The sequence below is a fragment of the Stylophora pistillata genome, chromosome 14 (genome assembly GCF_964205215.1).
Source record: "Stylophora pistillata chromosome 14, jaStyPist1.2, whole genome shotgun sequence".
Classification (NCBI taxonomy): domain Eukaryota; kingdom Metazoa; phylum Cnidaria; class Anthozoa; order Scleractinia; family Pocilloporidae; genus Stylophora; species Stylophora pistillata.
This window is the reverse complement of record NC_142532.1, coordinates 16978828-16999878: the sequence shown is the minus strand read 5'-3', so window position 1 is coordinate 16999878 and position 21051 is coordinate 16978828. Positions and strand designations below refer to the sequence as shown.

General features: G+C 37.8%; 2 long non-coding RNA genes and 1 pseudogene across 3 annotated transcripts in view; 1 reads left to right on the top strand and 2 right to left on the bottom strand.

The window, feature by feature from the left end:
* The window catches only part of LOC148716862 (uncharacterized), a 14873-nt pseudogene extending 848 nt beyond the window's left edge, over window positions 1–14025 (bottom strand). Inside the window, exons 1-7 of the transcript XR_015995528.1 lie at window positions 13298–14025; window positions 10391–10753; window positions 7710–8017; window positions 4681–5532; window positions 4189–4422; window positions 727–1222; window positions 1–141 (exon numbers count right to left, since the gene is read on the bottom strand). The exon at window positions 1–141 is cut by the window's left edge and continues 848 nt beyond it. The product of XR_015995528.1 is annotated as an uncharacterized LOC148716862 (transcript). The remainder of the gene's footprint in view (window positions 142–726; window positions 1223–4188; window positions 4423–4680; window positions 5533–7709; window positions 8018–10390; window positions 10754–13297) is intronic.
* Window positions 14026–14265: 240 nt separating this feature from the next.
* LOC148716860 (uncharacterized) lies at window positions 14266–19431 on the bottom strand. Its single transcript, XR_015995524.1, has 3 exons — window positions 18998–19431; window positions 18345–18675; window positions 14266–15340 (listed from the first exon to the last, which is right to left on the bottom strand). It is a non-coding gene; the product is annotated as an uncharacterized LOC148716860 (long non-coding RNA).
* Window positions 15501–18594, top strand: LOC148716861 (uncharacterized). The gene is made up of 2 exons (XR_015995525.1): window positions 15501–15797; window positions 18502–18594. It is a non-coding gene; the product is annotated as an uncharacterized LOC148716861 (long non-coding RNA).
* Window positions 19432–21051: the final 1620 nt, after the last annotated feature.

The window sequence follows — 21051 nt, the reverse complement described above, 5'->3', positions numbered from 1 at the left end:
AGAGTGATGCGCATAGTTGTTCGTAATTTTGTCCATACTGATTACAGTAAAAGTAAAATTAGAGTCCAGAGTCCAGAGTCCAGGGTCCAGGGTCCACGGTCCAGTCCAGTCCAGAGTCCAGTCCCGATTTTATCCTATGCCCTGAGATGTGCAAATTTATCGGTTTAGACGGTTTTACATGCGGTTTTCGGTTTTGATCGAATTTTTTTGCGGTTTTGCGGTTTCTAAGAGACCCCAATGCCCCCCTCAAAATACTTTGAGCTAGTTTTTCACAATAGGTTAACTGTAACGTAATAGAAAGAAAATTAACCGTTAGCCGAAGAATGGCCAAGATATTTTTCACCGTTAGCCGTAAAAGCCATCGACTCATCGAGCAGTTTTTTGTCAGTGATGAACTGGTTGATCTTAGAAATTTTTTCAGTTTCCAGTATAGGGGACTCTCAAAAATTACTAAATATTTGTTCAAGAAATGCGCATGAACTCCAAGAAAGCTCCCTTCCAATGAAGCCTATTTCTCAAAAGGGGTCTTGTAAATCTTAATCTCTAAAGAACTTATTGACTAGGGAAACCTGCCTCTACTTCTCTGCTGAACAAGGGAGAAGGTGCAAAATCGTATTTATACGCAGACCAAATGATTTAAGCAACAATTTAAACTTTGTAAGTTAGTACACGACACTATAGCTAGTTCAAGTTGCATAACATATGCTATGTAGAAAAAAGTCCTACTTGTGTCCACCTGGCTCTGCCATGGTCTATACACGGGCAGAGACCTCCAAGGTTTGATTTCCGTTTTGAAGTCGTCTGCTTACGTACGCCTCGCCATTTGGCTTCCTTAAAGCCTTTTCAAGCTGTTCCCAGAAGTAGGGTTTCACATTACAGTTTTCCCAATCCAGGTAGGTTGTGTCTCGAAGAGCAAAGGGTATTTCACAGTGCTTGTACATAACTGGTACAACCTGATGATATCGCACCCTGGAAAGCGCCTTGTGTAGCTCATCTTTACACCAATCACTCTTAATGAAGTCTGGAGAAAGTACTGCAATTGTTTTTTTACTGAAGCAAATTGCTTCAGCAATGTTTTGCACTATTGTTTCTCCAACAGTGAAGTTCTTAAAGTCAATACAACACTTGAATCCTCGTTTTTCGAGCTCAGCAAGAAGTTCTTTCGCCCAGTCAACATCTTTGTAACAGTAGCATATAAACACATCATGCTTTGCTTCATAATCTGAAAAAAGTCAAACCATGTGTCATGTTCCAACCACGTTTTTGATAGATGCACAACACATACTTAAACCACAGCTTTTTAAATTCATTTTGATGCACTCACAAAGGAAGAAGTGAATATCTCACTAATATAAAGGAAAATACAGAATGAAAAAATAAGTAAAAATGGAAAAAAAAAACTTAACAAAGCAACAACCCAGGTAAGGATGTGACAAAAATGCAGTGAGGCAAAATGAATAAGATTCTAGTTAACAAACTGAACTTAAGGGAGACAAATTTGCACGGATGGCTGAATTCACGAAAAAAAGCATGCTGATCAAATGTCAGTAATTGAAAAGGAAAGGGAGGGGAGCGGACGGGAGGGGAGGTTTACATAGCGATTGGATACTAAAGAACTAAATGACCACCATAACAACGTAATCTCTACTTTTTAAAATTTAACTCAGCGTGTAAATACCTGAAAGGGAGCTGGGGTTACATAACATACTAAATAGCATTTTTTAATTAGTATTTTCTTCAGATGCTAAATCATCAGGGCACATTTGTATAAATTAAGGGCACGGATAACGCTATCCAGCGGATAAGAGAGAGTAAAACTCACCAGGCTATCCACCGGATAGAGATTTATGGGTTAGGTGGAAAATGGGGAGTGTGGAAAGTGCGGAAAGTGCGGAGTGTGGAAAGTGCGGAAAGTGCGGAGTGTGGAAAGTGCGGAAAGTGCGGAGTGTGGAAAGTGCGGAGTGTGGAAAGTGCGAAAAGTGCGGAAAGCGCGGAAAGTGTGGAGTGTGGAAAATGTAGAGTGTGAAAAACGTAGAGTGTGGAAAACGAGGAGTGTGGAAAACGAGGAGTGTGGAAAACGAGGAGTGTGGAAAACGAGGAGTGTGGAAAACGAGGAGTGTGCAAAAAATGGAGTGTGGAAAATATGGAGTGTGGAAAACGCGGAGTGTGGGGGTGCACCCGATTCGCCTTTAATTAACCGCTTACATGCGGGTGGGGTAAGGAGTAGGTTTTAACGATATGAACAACAGTAACAAGCACTCCATTTCCTTGAAGGTGATGCATCATTGCGTTTTCACTACTAAACCGTAAATTACTTTTTCAAGTTTAAAAGAACGCAAAAAGGTAAACAAAAGAATCGAGCAATCAAACGAGTGAAACATTACAGTCAATAACAACAAGCAGTCCATGCTCTTTAAGAAAGAGATGGATCATTGCATTTTATTTTGTAGCTATGTAAAGAGCACCGTATAAAATGGGTAATAAAAAAATCAACGCGAAAACACGTGGACAGTGTGGACCACGTGGAGATCAATGCGAACTTGTACTCACCTGTGAATATGCAAATTCAATTGAATCTACCCATGGCTTACAAGTAACGTATTTTGCAAGATTTGCACCATTTAGGTGTTAACGGTAACACCTTTTCGAACGTGACCAAAAATATTTTCCAGACGCTTTCTGTCAATTCATAATATTCACGGCTAACTAGCCAAAGAAAACAACATCAGCGCGAGGTTGATATTTTGCTTGCAGACGATAACAGTATTACCCTGGTAAGATAATTTTTTATGCATGAATATATTTTTATGTCCTTTTACTTTATATACACTCTACACTCTGCGTTTTTCACACTCGAAAAAAGTGAAAAAATGCTATGCTTCAGCTACAACATACTGAGAGTAACGTTTCACTCGTTTGATTCTTTTGTTTACCATTTACCTTTTTGTTTTTAACGTTAAAACCGTGAAGCCCCAAAAGCACCTTCTAGCACAGGATTTTAATCATATCCTGTGGTTATTCTTGTGGGTGTTTTGTTGTTCACACCCAAACTTGGAACGTGACATATTCTGATAAGGTGTAGTATAAAGAAAGTTCCTATGTATTTTATCCTGATGAAGTCGAAACCGGTGGATTAATAAACCCAATACTATAAGACAAGTTGCTGTGTGCTGGCCACTAGTTCTCTTATAAAATTACACATTTTTCCACACTCCACATTTTCCACACTCCATATTTTCCACACTCCATATTTTCCACACTCCTCGTTTTCCACACTCCTCATTTTACACACTCTATGTTTTTCACACTCTACATTTTCCACATTCCGCATTTTCCACACTCCGCATTTTCCACACTCCCCATTTTCCACACTCCCCATTTTCCACACTCCCCATTTTCCACACTCCTCATTTTCCACACTCCTCATTTTCCACACTCCTCATTTTCCACACTCCTCATTTTCCACACTCCTCATTTTCCACACTCCTCATTTTCCACACTCCTCATTTTCCACACTACACATTTTCCACACTCCTCATTTTCCACACTCCACATTTTCCACCCTCCACGTTTTCCACACTCCTCATTTTCCACACTCCTCATTTTCCACACTCCTCATTTTCCACACTCCTCATTTTCCACACACCTCATTTTCCACACTCCTCACCTTCACACTTCTCCTTTTCCACCTAACCAGATTTGTGCAGCACCGTACAGTACGAGTTTCTGTTCATTGTTTGATTTGGTTAATAATCTTTAAGTCACACTAGGTGGCTCGTCACGCGCTCTTGTTTGATAAAAGGCCCTTTTGATCAGTTTTTGGCAAGCACTCGTGCTCGTAAGGAAAGAAATTAGTTAAGGAAAGGAAGGGAAAGTTCAATCGATATCAACTCTTGCCAGCTCCGGCAATAATGTAAGTTTGATTTACCTGAAGCATTTCTCTATTTCCATGTCCCTAATTTCTTAAATCAATTTTTAGTTTCACGGTATAATACAATAATAAAGAAGGAGGCGTTTCCAAAGAAATTTGGTGCGGTACGTTGTTATCAGTGGATTTTGTGTGGTCCAGCTAGCGGCGGACGAGCGCCGCTATACACTCTTTGAATAACCGGGGCCAACTGGGTATGAGTAAGATAATTTATTGTAATTAAGTTAAACATTGCAAAATAAAATTAACTGATTAAATACCTATTTCTGGCAATGTTTTCAAAACCTCAGCACCTTCAGCATTTTCTGTATCTCCATTTAATATTGGCTGGCACGTGTAACACTCTGGATCACGTCTGTGTTCCAAGGAAGAGAACCACAGCAAACGCTTCTTTTTTGCGATAAATAACAATGGAAAAACTAAGACTAAGATGATAACCACACCAATAGCCGTTCCTATGGCAATCTTGGTGACATCTGTTGATGCTGTAATCTCTGGTCAAAAGATGGAAAAGGAAATGAGTAATTTAAATTACACATGTAAAAAAAAAATATAGAAATATATATGAAATTCAAATCACGAGATACAATTATGGTTCAAAGGCCAATAAAAAAGACCGAGGCACAAACAGAGGTTATAGTCAGTTGTTTATCTGAATGTTTGAGGAGGTTACGGATCCCTTTTTTGAAACAGACTCAGAAAAGCAAGTAGGGCAAATTCTTCTCTCTAACATTAATTTGTGGAGCCAGTACCTTTACTTGGATCTTCTCCCGGACAGTCGGCTTCATCTAAAATTGGTCGAACACGGCCTAAATTCTTTGATGAGTTAGTAAAGAAAGGACAAGGTTTACACGCCTCTTCAGATGTCTGGCTAATGTTTGGCTGGTACGTTCCTTGAGGACATCGAATAGGACCACTTCTTCCTGGTGGGCAATAAAAACCGGCTGTACATTGTTTACAGACATATTTAGATGTCTGGTTAATGTTTGGCTGGTATGTCCCTATTGGACATTGAACGGGACCAGTTGCCTCTGGAGGGCAATAAAAACCGGCTGGACACGGTTTACAGGCCTGTTCAGATGTCTGGCCAATGTTTGGCTGGTATGTTCCTTGAGGACATTGAATGCGACCACTTCCTCCTGGAGGGCAATAAAAACCGGCTGTACATTGTTTACAGACATATTTAGATGTCTGGTTAATGTTTGGCTGGTATGTCCCTATTGGACATTGAACGGGACCAGTTGCCTCTGGAGGGCAGTAAAAACCGGCTGGACACGGTTTACAGGCCTGTTCAGATGTCTGGCCAATGTTTGGCTGGTATGTTCCTTGAGGACATTGAATGCGACCACTTCCTACTGGAGGGCAATAAAAACCGGCTGTACATTGTTTACAGACATATTTAGATGTCTGGTTAATGTTTGGCTGGTATGTCCCCATTGGACATTGAACGGGACCAGTTGCCTTTGGAGGGCAATAAAAACCGGCTGGACACGGTTTACAGGCCTGTTCAGATGTCTGGCTAACGTTTGGCTGGTATGTTCCTTGAGGACATTGAATGCGACCACTTCCTCCTGGGGGGCAATAAAAACCGGCTGGACATGGTTCTACAATATAATTCAAAACAACAGTTATCTTTAGCTTGTAAGTTTTGTTTTTCCAATGTACACATACAAGTAATTTACAAATCCCAAAGAAGGGAGTTCCCTTAAGATACCCTTGGGAAAATAAAACACACAAGCTAAAAAAAGTATATCTAGATGGCTCTGAGCTAAACTTATTTGAAATTCACCCTTTGGTGGCCAGGAGAAACAAACAATTAGTCCCTGGAAATAAAAAGAAAATTCAAAGAAAACTGTACCTTAAGAATTCAAGAAGAAGGAAATAAATTTGTGTGAGACAACAATTAGAATGTTTTTCTAATTTGACTCTGAAGCATTAACACCATGTAATCAAAACATCACTACTTCCTTCATGTTTTCCAAACACAGGTTACCAAATTAGCACCTCTCACTGCTAATTTAGTTACCAACATTTTTCTGTAACTGCTATGGTGACCAAAATGATTGCAGCATTAGGAACCTTTAGCTTGTGTGTTTTGTTTACTCATTCCAGGTCTCAAGGGAATTCCCAGCTTTATCTTTTGTAATTTATGTGTACCTAATTTAAAAGAGACAGTTCTCCATTAAAATATTATCACATGATCTGAAATGGGTAAACACACCAAACAAGCAGCATGTAAAGAAGTCTGTTGGAGTGCTAATCTGTGAGATTAAAATTTCGAACTTCCAGTGACGGAGGAAAATTTGATCTGAAGTCCATGGCATGAATCATGAGGATCATAAAATTTTGTAATGCAGCTGGAAGGCAACAATGATTAATTAACTCCCAAGATTTAACAATCTATTCTTCATTCTACATGCAACATGTTTCTAATACTTTCAGCTCTGAGAATCTAATTCATAATCTAGTTGTAAAGTATGACATGCTGGATATTCCTCATTCTTCTCATTTCACTTCTGCTTGAAATTGTATTGACACTGTAAGGAGAAATTCCTATTTGGTCACTCTTGAGTATGCTGCAGAGGTCTTCTGGATCCAATTATTAATTACCTGCACTGTCTATACAAGGGTGTGGCCAAGGGGGTCCTGGGGTGCCCATGACCCAATCCCACCCCTGCAAGCCTTCTAATGTCACTTTAAGTAAAACACAGCCTCAAGGTTGACATGACAATCTGGGCAGAACCCTCTGTTTGACTCAGTGAGACCCCTCTTTTGAAAAGTCCTGGCTACATCCCTGCTTTACAGTGCATTTCTAGTAAATTAACCTCTTTTGAGAAACTGATGTTAATTCAGATAATGTACTTTACACTGTTGTCTTTTATTGACATGTTTCATTTTTCTTATCAACTTTCTGCATGAACATTTATGGATAGGGTAAAGAGAAATAACTCATTGGCCAAACCTGGGATTAGAGGAATTAAGGGAAAAATCCCTAAGCAACAAATTGTAAACTGTGACAATTAATCAACTCAACTCCCCTTCTTCTCCAGTGAACTCAATCCAATATTCTGTTGAGAGATTTTCAATTCTCCCCCCAATATTAAAGATAGCTAGTATTTCCAAACCATGAAAACTGTGAAAGGTTAATTCATAATTCCTGATATTATCTGTGCAAACAGGTGCTTTGGATTTACGATATATAAAAGTAAGGAATGAGAAATTATCAAGTATGATTGAGTCAATCATATTATTAGTCAATCATTCTTAAACTTCAAAACAGCAAAAAATATGATCAAAACCAAATAACCACATGAAAAACCAATAAATTTTCACATCCCTGTTATCAAAACCCTAACCTATCTGATACAGTGGTGACAAGATCAGTAGAGGCGTGCAATTTAATTGCCACTCACATCAAAGAGAAACCGGAACCCAAACAGGAAAATTGGAACAGAACAATTAAGGATACCAAATCTGAAAAATCCATTGGTATTTTTGACAAAAACCAAATGCTAAAAAATGGGAAATCAGCAATTACCACACTGAACACCAAAACTGAAGTTTTTTGGCACAAAAACCTACAAAAGCACAAAGAAAGAAGAGAGAGAGAGAGAGAGAGAGAGAGAGAGAGAGAGAGAGAGAGAGAGAGAGAGAGAGAGAGAGAGAGAGAGAAGCACTGTAAGATGACGAGTACATATAAATTAGGATGTGATTTTTCACTAAATGGAGCAACTGGTACTGTATAAACAAATACTACATAAATATGAGTAATTTACCATACCAACTTTAAGAAGAAATGTTTTCGATGAATTCATGTCATTTCGGATGACCTGACACGTGTAGTTTCCAGCATCTTTAATTGTGATGTTCTTAATTTCCAATGTAACGAGTCTGTAGCTATTTTTGGAATGGAAATACATATACTTAGCTGTTCACTATCCTCATGTAACGGTGTGCCATTCTTCAAAAAAAAACCAGATACTAGTGGATTGGAGCCTTCGATTCTACAGGTTATGTTGACTGTGGTTCCAATGAAGGCTGTGTTCCCATGTTTCAGTCCTACAGACTGTATAACTGGGACATCTATTACTAAAATCAAACAGAGGACTCTGTAAGAATCAATTGTTACAACAACCTTTTCCTTTAAATCAAAGCCAAAGTTAAAGTATCAATGATAATAAAATGCATGCAATGTAATCCTGAACAGCAGTTCCAGTCCACTGCATCGATATCAGCACCAACAACAAATATTCGTGAGCAAATTTACATACTTTTTCTACGCTATTTTAATTTTTTCATTCTCCTACATTCATTGAAGAGTAACAAACAATATTTAAACCTACAGCCTGTACAGAAGAGTCACTGCAGAAGGTTGCTGCAAAAATTCCACATTCTCCTCTAAAGGTGATCCTCAGAAAAATAAGTTATCGCACAACTTTTTTTAAACTTTCTATAAAATAATATATCTTATTAACCAAGCGCGAGGGCCGTACTGGGAGAATATCGGCCCGAGGTCTTGACAGTACGGACCTCACTGTGCTCGGTCCGTACAAAAAAGACCGAGGGCCGATGTTCTTCCAGTACAGTCCCGAGCAAGCTTGGTTAATAAGAGATTTATTATACGACTGAAGTTCAAAGGGACACAAGTGTGGTATCATTCGGGACCATTCGGGACAGTGCCCGGTCCAATACTTAGAGAATATTGGACCGGCAATAGAGCATTTTGATTGGTTGATTTTAGTTATTGGCCCTCTGACTGCCCAAGTCGTGTAATAATGTTCATTAGCGATGACTGTTTCAAGAAATACAAGAAAAGATATGATGGGCTAATCTTAACCAATCTATGCCTGTACTGGCACTAATCGTGTGCATCGTTTTATCAGTTCACAGTACATTTTGTGGTACCTGGGAGCAAGGGTTTTTGACATAACACTTGAAAAAAAAAAAACTTGATAGGTAGAAAGTCTTGAGCATGTGGAATAATTTGATATATGGGAAAATAATGCAATTGTAAATGACCTCAACTCAGAACGTTACTCAAGTTGTTGTTTTCAACATCAAAATCTACATAATCGTGTAACAGGCTTTGTGCACACTTTCAGCTGTATCCTTTTTTCCCATGAATGATTTATTTTGAATTTCTCCAGATTGAAGAGGACAATTTGTACACTAAAATTGTGCAATAAAAGTATAGGTCACTATAATACTTATTCAAGAACTTAAGACTACCACTATTACCTCTTAACTGGTCAATTGGTTGAAAACCAATTATAACACCATGTTCTTGGAGTGCACGCACACTTTTGCCCCTGATTATGTGACTTTTATGTGCAGTACAGGATGGGCAGTGCAATAATGAGGAATCACCTTCAACTCAAATCTTTAAATGTGTAATTTTACCTACATTTGGCTGTCTCGCAAAGATTTTACACAAAATAACAAGAACTTCATTAATTGTATGCTTGATGCAGCTTGGAAAAATAATTCAAATCTAGTGCATCAGTTTACTCTCAAAATTTTGTCTTCATGTCCAAACCTTTTTCAAGGTCCAAAAAATAACTTTCCAATTTTCTCTGGCTGAATTTTCAAAAATTCAAGGCTCTCCACCATTATCCAGCTGCATGCACGTGGACATTGTAACTTATTTTATGTCTTATGATCGACTTACAATAGGTGACCATACCCCTGCCATAATAAATACCCCAGAAGATCAAATTTTTAGCTTTTTTTATTCCCTATTATTATCATCTCCAATTGTTCTTTGCTTTCTTGGGCAAAGTAGAGCAACCATCTCCTGTTTCATTTAATTCTGTGTTGAAGGGTGCTAATGAAAAGCAACAATTTAAAATTGACTAGTTTGCTCTTAGCATGTATCAGTTCTAAGATCATTTCACATGATTAAAGAAAACAGTTTCCTAAACCTATCAGACACACATTAAAGACATAACTCTATTTACTTCACGACTCGGGCATTCAGAGGGCCAATAACTAAAATCAACCAATCAAAATGCTCTATTGCCGGTCAATATTCTCTCAGTATTGGACCGGGCACTGTCCCGAATGGTCCTGAATGATACCGCACTTGTGTCCCTTTGAACTTCAGTTGTATAATAAATCTCTTATTAACCAAGCTTGCTTGAGACCGTACTGGAAGAATATCGGCCCTCAGTCTTTTTTGTACGGACCTAGCTGCACTTGGTCCATACCGTCAAGACCTTGGGCCAATATTCTCCCAGTACGACTCTCGCGCTTGGTTAATAAGATATAATAGCACTAGAATATACTGTAGCAGTTAAGCCTGCTCAGTCTCTACTATAATTTAAGGATAATGGTTCATCCCTTCAAAATTTAGGGGATGACCTGGCTGAGCTACATGTCTTGTATTATATGTGGGTGTCAGCTCTGAGGGGGAAAAGCTTCCTCCAAAGATTACAGTACAAACCTTTACAGGTGGTTACCTACCATTCACAATTAACTTAGCGTGAGCTGACGCCTGTTTCCCCTTCTTATTTGTCACAACACATGTGTAGTTTCCTGCGTCACTTTTTGAAATGTATTTGACTTCTAAATTTCGTTTGCAAGATGCAAATGAATAATACCACTTTTTTTCCAGAGGTTTGCCATTAAACAGCCAAGTTATATTTGCTGAAAAATTTGAATGGACTTGGCATTTAAATGTTGGCCTGTCATCCAGATGGCGCATTATACTACTTCCACTGATCATTAGTGCTTGAGGATCTTTATCTAAGGTGTGGGGGGAGCCTGGTATGATTCCATTCATACAATTTCCAGTGTCACGTCTGTGCCGCTTTGATGAAAAGTTCACTACAGTAGAAAGCAATCAAATAATTAATCATTACTATGTGGATTTGCTCATTTTGCTGTTAACTGATTCAGTACTACTTCAAAATAAAAAAAGAGTTGGTACAGATAATTTTGTAGGAAGGAAATAGCCACAGGCTACTCAAACTAAGCTTTGTATAGCCACAGCTACTGATCATTTAAAATGTCTAAGATGAACAAGAAACCTTTCTTTGCAAAATTGAATTTGTCTTTAATTACAAAGTTGCCCGCTTGTGGAGATCACAATTCCACCACAGCATCAACCCAGAAGCACATTCACCCCCACCCAACTAAAAAAATTTATGCCCCCAGATCAAATGATCTCCCTTCCGAAAAAAAAAAAACAAAACAAAAAACAAAACAATTAAAGCTTTTGTTTAGTTTCTGTCAAGATGTGGTGGCATAAAAATGCTTTGAGAAACAGTGAGACTACTTTGTAACATCAAAATTGTTTTGATTCAAGTAAATCTGGGGATACAACGTCAGCCTACGGCTGAGCAAAGCCTTTGAAAGCCGGTTCATCACTTTTATCCTAGAGATATGATAAGCCACACAGGTGACCGCGTGAGCCTTTTCCTGTATCAAGGAGACTACTGGATAATCCACAAGAATTGGCATGTAGCCAATTACTCTTTCCATACAAGATACCCTATTTGAAATAATATCTGTATAACAATGCCCTTAAACACATTTGTTAAAAAATTACTTTTTATTAATTGGAAAAATATTTCTAAGATGGCTGGAGGTTTCATCCCATAGTAAGTTTGCCCAACCACCTTTGTCCCCTGCAATAAAACAAGTTTGCCCCCACCTTTACCATTTTGCTCCTAAAATCTCTCAAGTTATCTAGTATTTTGATGCACATGAAATTCCAAATTGAAAACATAACAAAGTTCAATCAACATGCAAATAACCAGCTGTGTTAACCAACACACAACAATTGCACCAGTGATATAAAGCCTATGCTGGCCTTGACCCAACTGGTTTAACACCATTTTATGAGGACACTAACGTGGCAAATTTCAAAAACTACTCGACATATAAACAATGTAAAGTAGAACCCCACTAATTCCAACTTGATTACCTCAAACCCCCTGTTTACTCAAAATAATTTTACTTTCCCTTAGGCTTTGCTCAAATTTACCCTTAACTACAGCTCAAACTTTGACTGACAACCTTATAAGTCAATAGACATCAAAGTGTCAAGAAAGAGCTGATTGACGCATCCCAATCTTTAATTACAATTGATAATACCATGCTATCTTTTATGAAAACATAAAATATTTAGTTCAACTTCTAAAACTGAAAGCCTTCCTTGCCAGGGTTTTAACCCTTTATCACCCAGAAGTAAAAAGGAAATAATTATTCCATATGATTCCTGTATGTTCTCTTACAAGTAGGTTAAGAGAACAGAAAAGCTTATCAGCTAGATAATATTATCTTGATGTCACACCAAATTCCTTTGCCTACTTCACAACAAATACTGGCACTCAGTGGGGAGAATGACTAGTTGATTCTGGGGAGTTAAAGTTTTAACACCACTATACACATGTACAACCAAACTTTCCTTGAGTACCCTCCCCAGGGGAAGATTAGGGCCTAGTGGAACTGGGTAAACAAAAATGAAAATTTTCATTTGAAGCTTTGAAAAGGATTCTGTATTTTGAGAAACAGAGCATGTTTTTACAAGGAATATATTGGGTCAGTCAATGGACTAAGTCCTACATTTGCAAATTGTACAAGAGGTAAATAAGAACAATGAATGCTTCTCCAGTTTCATTTATGAAATCAAAGTGTTTAGTATTTAACTATTCAAAGAACTGAATATACCAGTATTATTGAATGACAAAAAAACAATCCAAAGAGGGTATGGCAAGCAGCCATATGATAAGTCAGAAATCCTGTTTACAAATTCATGCTTGTAAATTCATCACAACAATAATTTAAGGGGAAAAAAAATTCTGCTTGCATGTGAATAAAACTTCCGTACAAAGAACTCTTTGACCCTCAAGATCTAACTGATTATTCTCCCCTCTAGCTACTACAAATTTCCTTGCAAATTAGTTACAAGAATTTGGTATTAGATCAGGACAAAAAGACTATGATTACCTGTAAACTAGCTGGTTTTGCTAGGTGCAAACTTCAAGCTAAATAAAGTATTGTACCACAATATAAAAAATTTTGAATATTCTCATTACTTCTTTGCTGTGTAATGTATGGATATTGTGGGGGGAAGATACATGTTAATCACTTCTGTAAGGTAAGGGCTTAAAAAATTAAGGCCTTGAATCTGGGACAACATATTTCAGGTCTTAAGAAATATGCCTTATTTTTTTTATCATTAATATCGTAATTTTTCGCAATTCCTCGAGCTCTACTCTCCTTTGAAGGCTTTGAAGTGATATCAAATCAATTATTAATCTTGGAACTATAATTTGACAGTGCACAAGTAATTTCAAATCAGCCAAAGTAGCACTGTAATTTTAACATACAACTTGAATTGCACTGAAACATAAACAAGCTCACCTTTTCCACACTCCTCTGAGTATAAAGCTTTTCCTTGGCAAAGCAGAATATTGGAATCGTTTTGATCACTACATGTTACCACAAGGACATGGCCAGGCATTCCTCGCCTGTCCTTGCAAGGACAAAATACTGTTTGTTTACGGCATTGTGATCTCTGTCGCCGTTCTTCCAATACATCTGAGGTAACTCCCACTCCGCAAAAGAGAGAAAATAAGAGAAGTTCTTTCGCAACCATAGATCGGTTGACTTGTCTGATCCTATCTAAACTTCTTGGAAATATCAGAAAGAGTATGAAATTCCCTTTCTGGGCCCGCTCGAATGTCTAAAACAGTTTTAGATGACCAATACTTGCATCTTGTAGAGGAATCTAGTTAACAAGTCCGCTTTACAGTTTCCTCTTTGCGAACCGAAAGAAAACGTTCCCGACGGTGATTGTGGAAGGTGACCAAGCGAAAGTGGCAACGGAATTAACAATTAAGTTTTATAAATCTTCTTCTGTAAGGGCCTGGAACCAAGATATATGGAAAGCAAGAAATTTATCAACGTCAGTTAAACTTGGAAAATTAAAATAATACTTTCACCTCCTTGTCTGCACTCTTAAAGAGATCAGCGCAAGACTTGGAGAGCTGGCGACACAAACGCAGAACTGATGAGATATCGAAGAAGTAAGACAAATAAATGTCTGAGGCGAGACCGGAAATCCGTCTTCTTCTCTAACGAGTCCTCTAAGGATGGATCGAGGATGAGGGCTGTGGGAGGGATGGGAAGGGATGGGGATGGGGGATGGGAACAGTTACTTTGCATGCAGCAATACACCCGCTATCAATCGAGAAAATTTACGATTTTAGGGCTCTGAAATGAGTTTAAGTGTCTGACACATGATCTTTGTTCAATACATTAGGGAGCTATTTTAATTAATTTATCATCTGTCGCACTTCGCTTTTAAACTGAGAGGGAGATCATGGAAGTTGAACCTATTTTTATTTTCACCCTTTTCGTCTTCCCACACGATTGATCTGGTCGAAGTTAAAGATTCCTTTGCGTAACTACACAGATATAAATAAGAATCATAGGCTAAAATAAAACGTTCGATAATTAGCACTGATTAAAATTCTTAGCAAAACAACTTTGCAAATTCTAGTCATTTATCTTCTGGGAGTAGCCGGAAGTGATAACGTCGAATTCTGCTCTACGTCCAATCCGTAGACTTTCGAATAGGGTAAAAAGAATACATTTGATTATTTCGACAAGATAGTTATTCAGACCCGCTTAATTGATATAGAACTATAAAATTATTTTGTTTGTTTTTTTTATTTGACGAGACACAACCTTGAATGCAAATTTTTCTAGAACCGGGATCTAGTCATGCAAATCTAACTTGGAAACCAATGTGTCAGTTAATGATGACGAAATCAATCGATCAATCGAAAACTCTGATAGGAAGCACAACCCCTCGCAATCCTCGGGTGAAATCTGACTATTTCTAGAAAAACAATGGAAAAATAGGTGCATAAAAAATACTCAAGCAAGCAAAAACTAACGATGTACTGTTCCGACGTTTCGGCGACCTCCTGACGCCATTATCAAGGAATTAATTAAAAGAGCGAGTTCAAAATAGTTAGGAACTGTAAATTATATAAATAAAAGGAAGTTAACTAAACATTGCAACGTGGATCGAATCTGTTTGTACCCTTAAACGTGGTCTTAATTGTTTGATGTACAACATTTGGTTAAGTAAACAGTCAAGGACTAGAAATACTAGTAAGAATTTCGTAATGTCGTTTAGAGCTCGGGGACTTCAACTCTCTATTCAATAGTTCACTTTAGTGTGTGTTCCTCTCGTTTCACTGAGACAGCGGCGAGCGAAAAAGCGGTCATGAGGGCGAAAAACGGCGGAGGTCAGCCGGTGGCATCCACAATGGCCATTTATCACGCGCCAACTCTTCCCGGCGCTCGTCGTTATCGTTTTCCAACTGGAACACATTAGAATGTACCCAATTTGGCTGTTCACGATTGCTGTACCGCTTTAATTGATCTTGCAGCCTGGGAAATGTAAAGAGCTTAAGCGATATAGTAAATTTCTTGTAATTCTAATAAGCTTGGACTAGGCATTTTTTGTTTTCGGAAGACACGTCTTCCGTTGTGATAAGGCCTGTCAAGTCGATGTCAAGACAAAGGAAAAAACTTAAAGACTTTTGCGTATTCAAGTGAGATTCTTTGGTGATGAATAAAGGGAGCGAAATAAGAAAAAACTTGGCTTTTATCCAGTAATATCAAAACTAGTTGAACACACGCTCCACGCCCCACGAGCAATAACGCCTAACGATTGTTTCGAATGTGACGCCCACTTCCGTCGAGTTGAGTTGCGAGTTCCTGTCAATGACTATACACTTTCTCCGGCACCGTCTTCGCATTAGCGGGAAACCTTCATACTTCCCTTTACTTTTCCACGAGCTTTTAACAAAATAGTCAGGAGCATAACAAAGTAGGAGGAAAACAGGTAAAGCTTCGCCTCGGCTTACCAATTTTCAGAAACGGGAAAAATTAGAAGTTTTAAGGTCGGATACTTAGGGGTCTAAACCAAACCGTGGTTTTACAATGGCAATGGGCCTCAGATATTATCAATGAGAGGGATAATTTTATAAAATAAGTGTCCTTCCATTGTTTCCACTGCTTTCGGCCCTCTTGACACTGTTCACAAAAATAAATGTTCAGATGAAAGATTCGGTTCTGAAGATAGTTTGGAACGCGCTGGGTTTTGTTAAACAACGGCTAAACTTTTATTAAATGACCGGCCTTGAGTCTTTCAGACATTTCTCTAACAGTAGCATATCTTCGAAAATTCTCAGAGGATAACTTGTATTGAAGAGAAAAAATTGAACATTTAATGTGACTTTTACAATCTTCTGACGGAAACAAGTTTTCGACGTTTTACCGTAAGTTGATCAGTATTGCGAAAATTTGTCTCCAGGGAAAGTTTACTAGAATTACCGTGTAGTGTAAAAATTTGTCCAAATCCATCATTTAACTGCAATAATACAGATAATTGGTTCACATCTAGGGGCTAATTGTTCATTGGTTAGATAATGCTATCCGATACGTATTCGCTAGATAAAGATTTCTTGGCGTTCCAACCTCCGAACAACCGAAATCAGGTATTTAGACTTATTTCTATCCCATCTTCCAAAATATTTTTTAAAGTTGTAATGTAAAGTGTCGGCTATTTCTTTCCCCCAAAACAGAGCATCGATTCCGTTGACTTGTAGTTCTCGAAACACTAATAACTTGAAAATTCCGTTTAATCCAAGTGAGTTTTCAGACCCTCGTGTCATTTTTTCAGCTACAACTTTATCCTCTGTGATTTATAACTAAAGAGCGCGATATTGGTTTTCAAGGGGAATTCAACGCCGAATTCACGAGTCAGGTAATAGATTTTCCTTGAATCGTATAATTGAATAAAAATAAGAAAAAAAGAAAACAGCATCGAAATTGTTTATTTTTATCCTGAGTGCGCGCTCAGATGCGAAACAATATCACTTAGCTTTGTTTTTAACTCGCAAATTTCACGCTAAATTTGCGAGATTTTATTCAATCACGCGATTCTAATCGTAAATTTACAACTTGATTAGTCGATGGACGGTAGGTTCGAACTGAATAAAGATGTGGTCTTTTCTGACAAAGCGTCCAGAAAAAAGATCGATACTATAACCTAGGATAATCAAAGGAATCAAAAGTTACTTCTGTAGCAGATGGTAATTCGCCGACAAGGTTAGCGCCCTTCCTCTTCGGAGAGCTTCCGCTGATACTAAAACTGGTTGAAATACAACATTTTCGCGACTAAAATCATTACTAGAATCAAATGTCAATCATACTGAAAGAAAATCTTTGGTTAGACGGCAACAGCGAGTTTATTAACAAAACAAAACTAAAACCGGAAATCTTTCTGTGTTTTTATCCTGAGTGCGCGCTCAGATGCGAAACAATATCACTTAGCTTTGTTTTTAACTCGCAAATTTTACGCTAAATTTGCGAGATTTTATTCAATCACGCGATTCTAATCGTAATTTTAAAACTTGATTAGTCGATGGACGGTAGGTTCGAACTGAATAAAGATGTGTTCTTTTGTGACAAAGCGTCCAGAAAAAAGATACTATAACCTAGAATAATCAAAGCAATCAAAAGTTACTTCTGAAGCGGATAGTAATTCGCCGACAAGGTTAGCGCCCTATCCTCTTCGGAGAGCTTACGCTGATACTAAAACTGGTTGAAATACAACATTTTCGCGACTAAAATCATTACTAGAGTCAAATGTCAATCATACTGAAAGAAAATCTTTGGTTAGACGGCAACAGCGAGTTTATTAACAAAACAAAACTAAAACCGGAAATCTTTCTGTGTTCGCAAGCTCCAAATTCATCCAATTTTTACCGTTATGATACAGATTATAACCCATTTCTATAGCATCTACGAAAATATCTAAGTTGTAATGTGTTAGCATTCTGTTTCTCCCTGAACAAAGCATCAATTCAGTTGACATTTGGTATATCGAAACTGCGATAACTCGAAATTTCCTTCCAGTCGAGGTTAGTTTCATACCCTTCAGCTTATTTCCTCATTACGTACTAGCTTTACCCTCAGTGATTTATAATTACAGCGCAACGTTGTGTTATTTTCGGACCTGCTGTTTCCTGGTGCGGAAGTTGTTTCCAATTGTCGTTGCCTCCTATTAATTTTTGCGCGAGACAACTGAATAAAAACCGTAAACCTGTTTGTGGTTGTTGGCTACTCGTAAAGCCGCGAAAATAGCCTAGCCTTTAAGCGTAAATATTGAAAAACATCAACCGCTGGTCGTAAGAAAATTTACCATAACAATTTCTCCCACTGATCTACAATGTATCATTTTGAAAGCGTCAAAATCTCGGAATGTTAACCTTCTTTCTATTACGTTACGGTTAATCAAATGTCAAAAACTAATTCAAAATATTTTGAAAAGTTAGTGAATCCTTTTTTTTTTTTTTCTAAAACACATTTGCTCGCTCGCTTTTACCATTAGAGTCAAACAACGAGGTAGTTTCAAGCTGTTGTTGGGTTGATGAAAAGAAATTCTCTGTTTTTCTGCTTTGGCCGCGAGACTATCTCTGGTGAATTGTTCAAAGCTTCAGAACCATCCACATCTTCTGTATCTTCAATCTCCCTCAAAATAGGTTGACATGAGAAAGACTCTGGATCGTGACTGTGTCTAAAGGAAGAAAACCAAGGACAGCGCCTCTTCTTTGCAATAAAAATTAACAAAAGAAGAGCCAAGACTGTGAAAAGAATTACACCAGTTGCTGAGCCTACGACAACTAGGGTGACATCTGATGATGTGGTGGCTGAAACTGAATAAAAGAAAAGAAAAGAAAATGAATTATTCAAATTTAAGTTTAGGTCAAGAAATAAAAATGAAATCAAAAGTTCAAAAACCCAAACCCGCTGAATGCGTTAAAAGCCAACAAGATGACTTCTATCGTGGAGGTTTCTTTCAGTTTTTCAACTGAAAGCTTGAGGAGGTTGCAGACCTTTTTTCAAAACCTACTCGAAAAAAGAATTTAAAGATGAAATAAACAATTTTTAAAAATCCCATCTGGAAACTCGATTTTTGAAAAAAAAAATTAAGTAGAAATAAAACTTCTCTTTAACATTTATTTGTGAAGGAAGTACCTTTACGTGTATCAATTGGATCTTCCAGCAGACAGTCAGTTTTATTAACAATTGGTTGATCGCGGCCTATAGGATACTTTGATGAATTGGTGAAGAAATTAGGACATGGTTTACAGGCCTCTTCAGATGTCTGGCCAATGTTTGGCTGGTATGTTCCTTGAGGACATTGAATGCGACCACTAATAATAAAGGGAGCGAAAGGAAACACTAATAACAATAAAGGGAGCGAAATAAGAAAAAACTTGGCCTTTATCCAGTAATATCAAAACTAGGTAAACACACGCTCCACACCCCACGAGCAATATCGGCTAACGATTGTTTCGAATGTGACGCCCACTTCCGTCGAGTTGAGTTGCGAGTTCCTGGCAATGACTATAGACTTTCTCCGGCACCGTCTTCGCCTTAGCGGGAAACCTTCATACTTCCCTTTACTTTTCCACGAGCTTTTAACAAAATAGTCAGGAGCATAACAAAGTAGGAGGAAAACAGGTAAAGCTTCGCCTCGGCTTACCAATTTTCAGAAACGGGAAAAATTAGAAGTTTTAAGGTCGGTTACTTAGGGGTCTAAACCAAACCGTGGTTTTACAATGGCAATGGGCCTCAGATATTATCAATGAGAGGGATAATTTAATAAAATAAGTGTCCTTCCATTGTTTCCACTGCTTTCGGCCCTCTTGACACTGTTCACAAAAATAAATGTTCAAATGAAAGATTCGGTTCAGAAGATAGTTTGGAATGCGCTGGGTTTTGTTAAACAACGGCTAAATTTTTATTAAATGACCGGCCTTGAGTCTTTCAGACATTTCTCTAACAGTAGCATATCTTCGAAAATTCTCAGAGGATAACTTGTATTGAAGAAAAAAAATTGAACATTTAATGTGACTTTTACAATCTTCTGACGAAAACAAGTTTTCGACGTTTTACCGTAAGTTGATCAGTATTGCGAAAATTTGTCTCCAGGGAAAGTTTACTAGAATTACCGTGTAGTGTAAAATTTGTCCAAATCCATCATTTAACTGCAATAATACAGATAATTGGTTCACATCTAGGGGCTGATTGTTCAATGGTTGGATAATGCTATCCGATACGCATTCGCTAGATAAAGATTTCTTGGCGTTCCAACCTCTGAACAACCGAAATCAGGTATTTAGACTTATTTCTATCCCATCTTCCAAAATATTTTTTAAAGTTGTAATGTAAGTGTCGGCTATTTTCTTTCCCCCAAAACAGAGCATCAATTCCGTTGACTTGTAGTTCTCGAAACACTGATAACTTGAAAATTCCGTTTAATCCAAGTGAGTTTTCAGACCCTCGTGTCATTTTTTCAGCTACAACTTTATCCTCTGTGATTTATAACGAAAGAGCGCGATATTGGTTTTCAAGGGGAATTCAACGCGGAATTCACGAGTCAGGTGATAGATTTTCCTTGAATCGTATAATTGAATAAAAATAAGAAAAAAACAAAACAGCATCGAAATTGTTTATTTTTATCCTGAGTGCGCGCTTAGATGCGAAACAATATCACTTAACTTTGAACTTGAACTTGAACTTTATTTTTATTTAGACACGGTAAATCTATCAGATAAAATAATAATATTATTACAATCTATTATTACAGTTACAATCTATTTTAATCTGTATAAACATGATCTAAAATTTAAAAGTGAAATAGAAAAAAATAAAGAAATTCTGCTTTACATAGATGCCGTGTGTGTTTTGTCGATTCGGACGAAGAAATTGCGACAACCATTTCGGAAGGATTGAAGTGATTTTGCTTGCCGCAATTCAGGGGACAAGCTATTCCAGATAACCGCACCGTTATAGCTAAAGCTATTTTTCAGGAAATTGGTGCGGGGCAATGCAACAGCTAGTTTGTTTTCAGAGTTCCTTAGATTATATGGAGGATCATATTTAGTGAAAAGAGAACCAAGATAGTCGGGCGCAAGACCATGTATAGATTTATAGACCATGGTGGCCACTTGTATTTGTCGCTGAGTATCTAACCGTCTCCAGTTAAGTTGCACAAAAAGAGGATCAGCGCTTGTGTCATAACT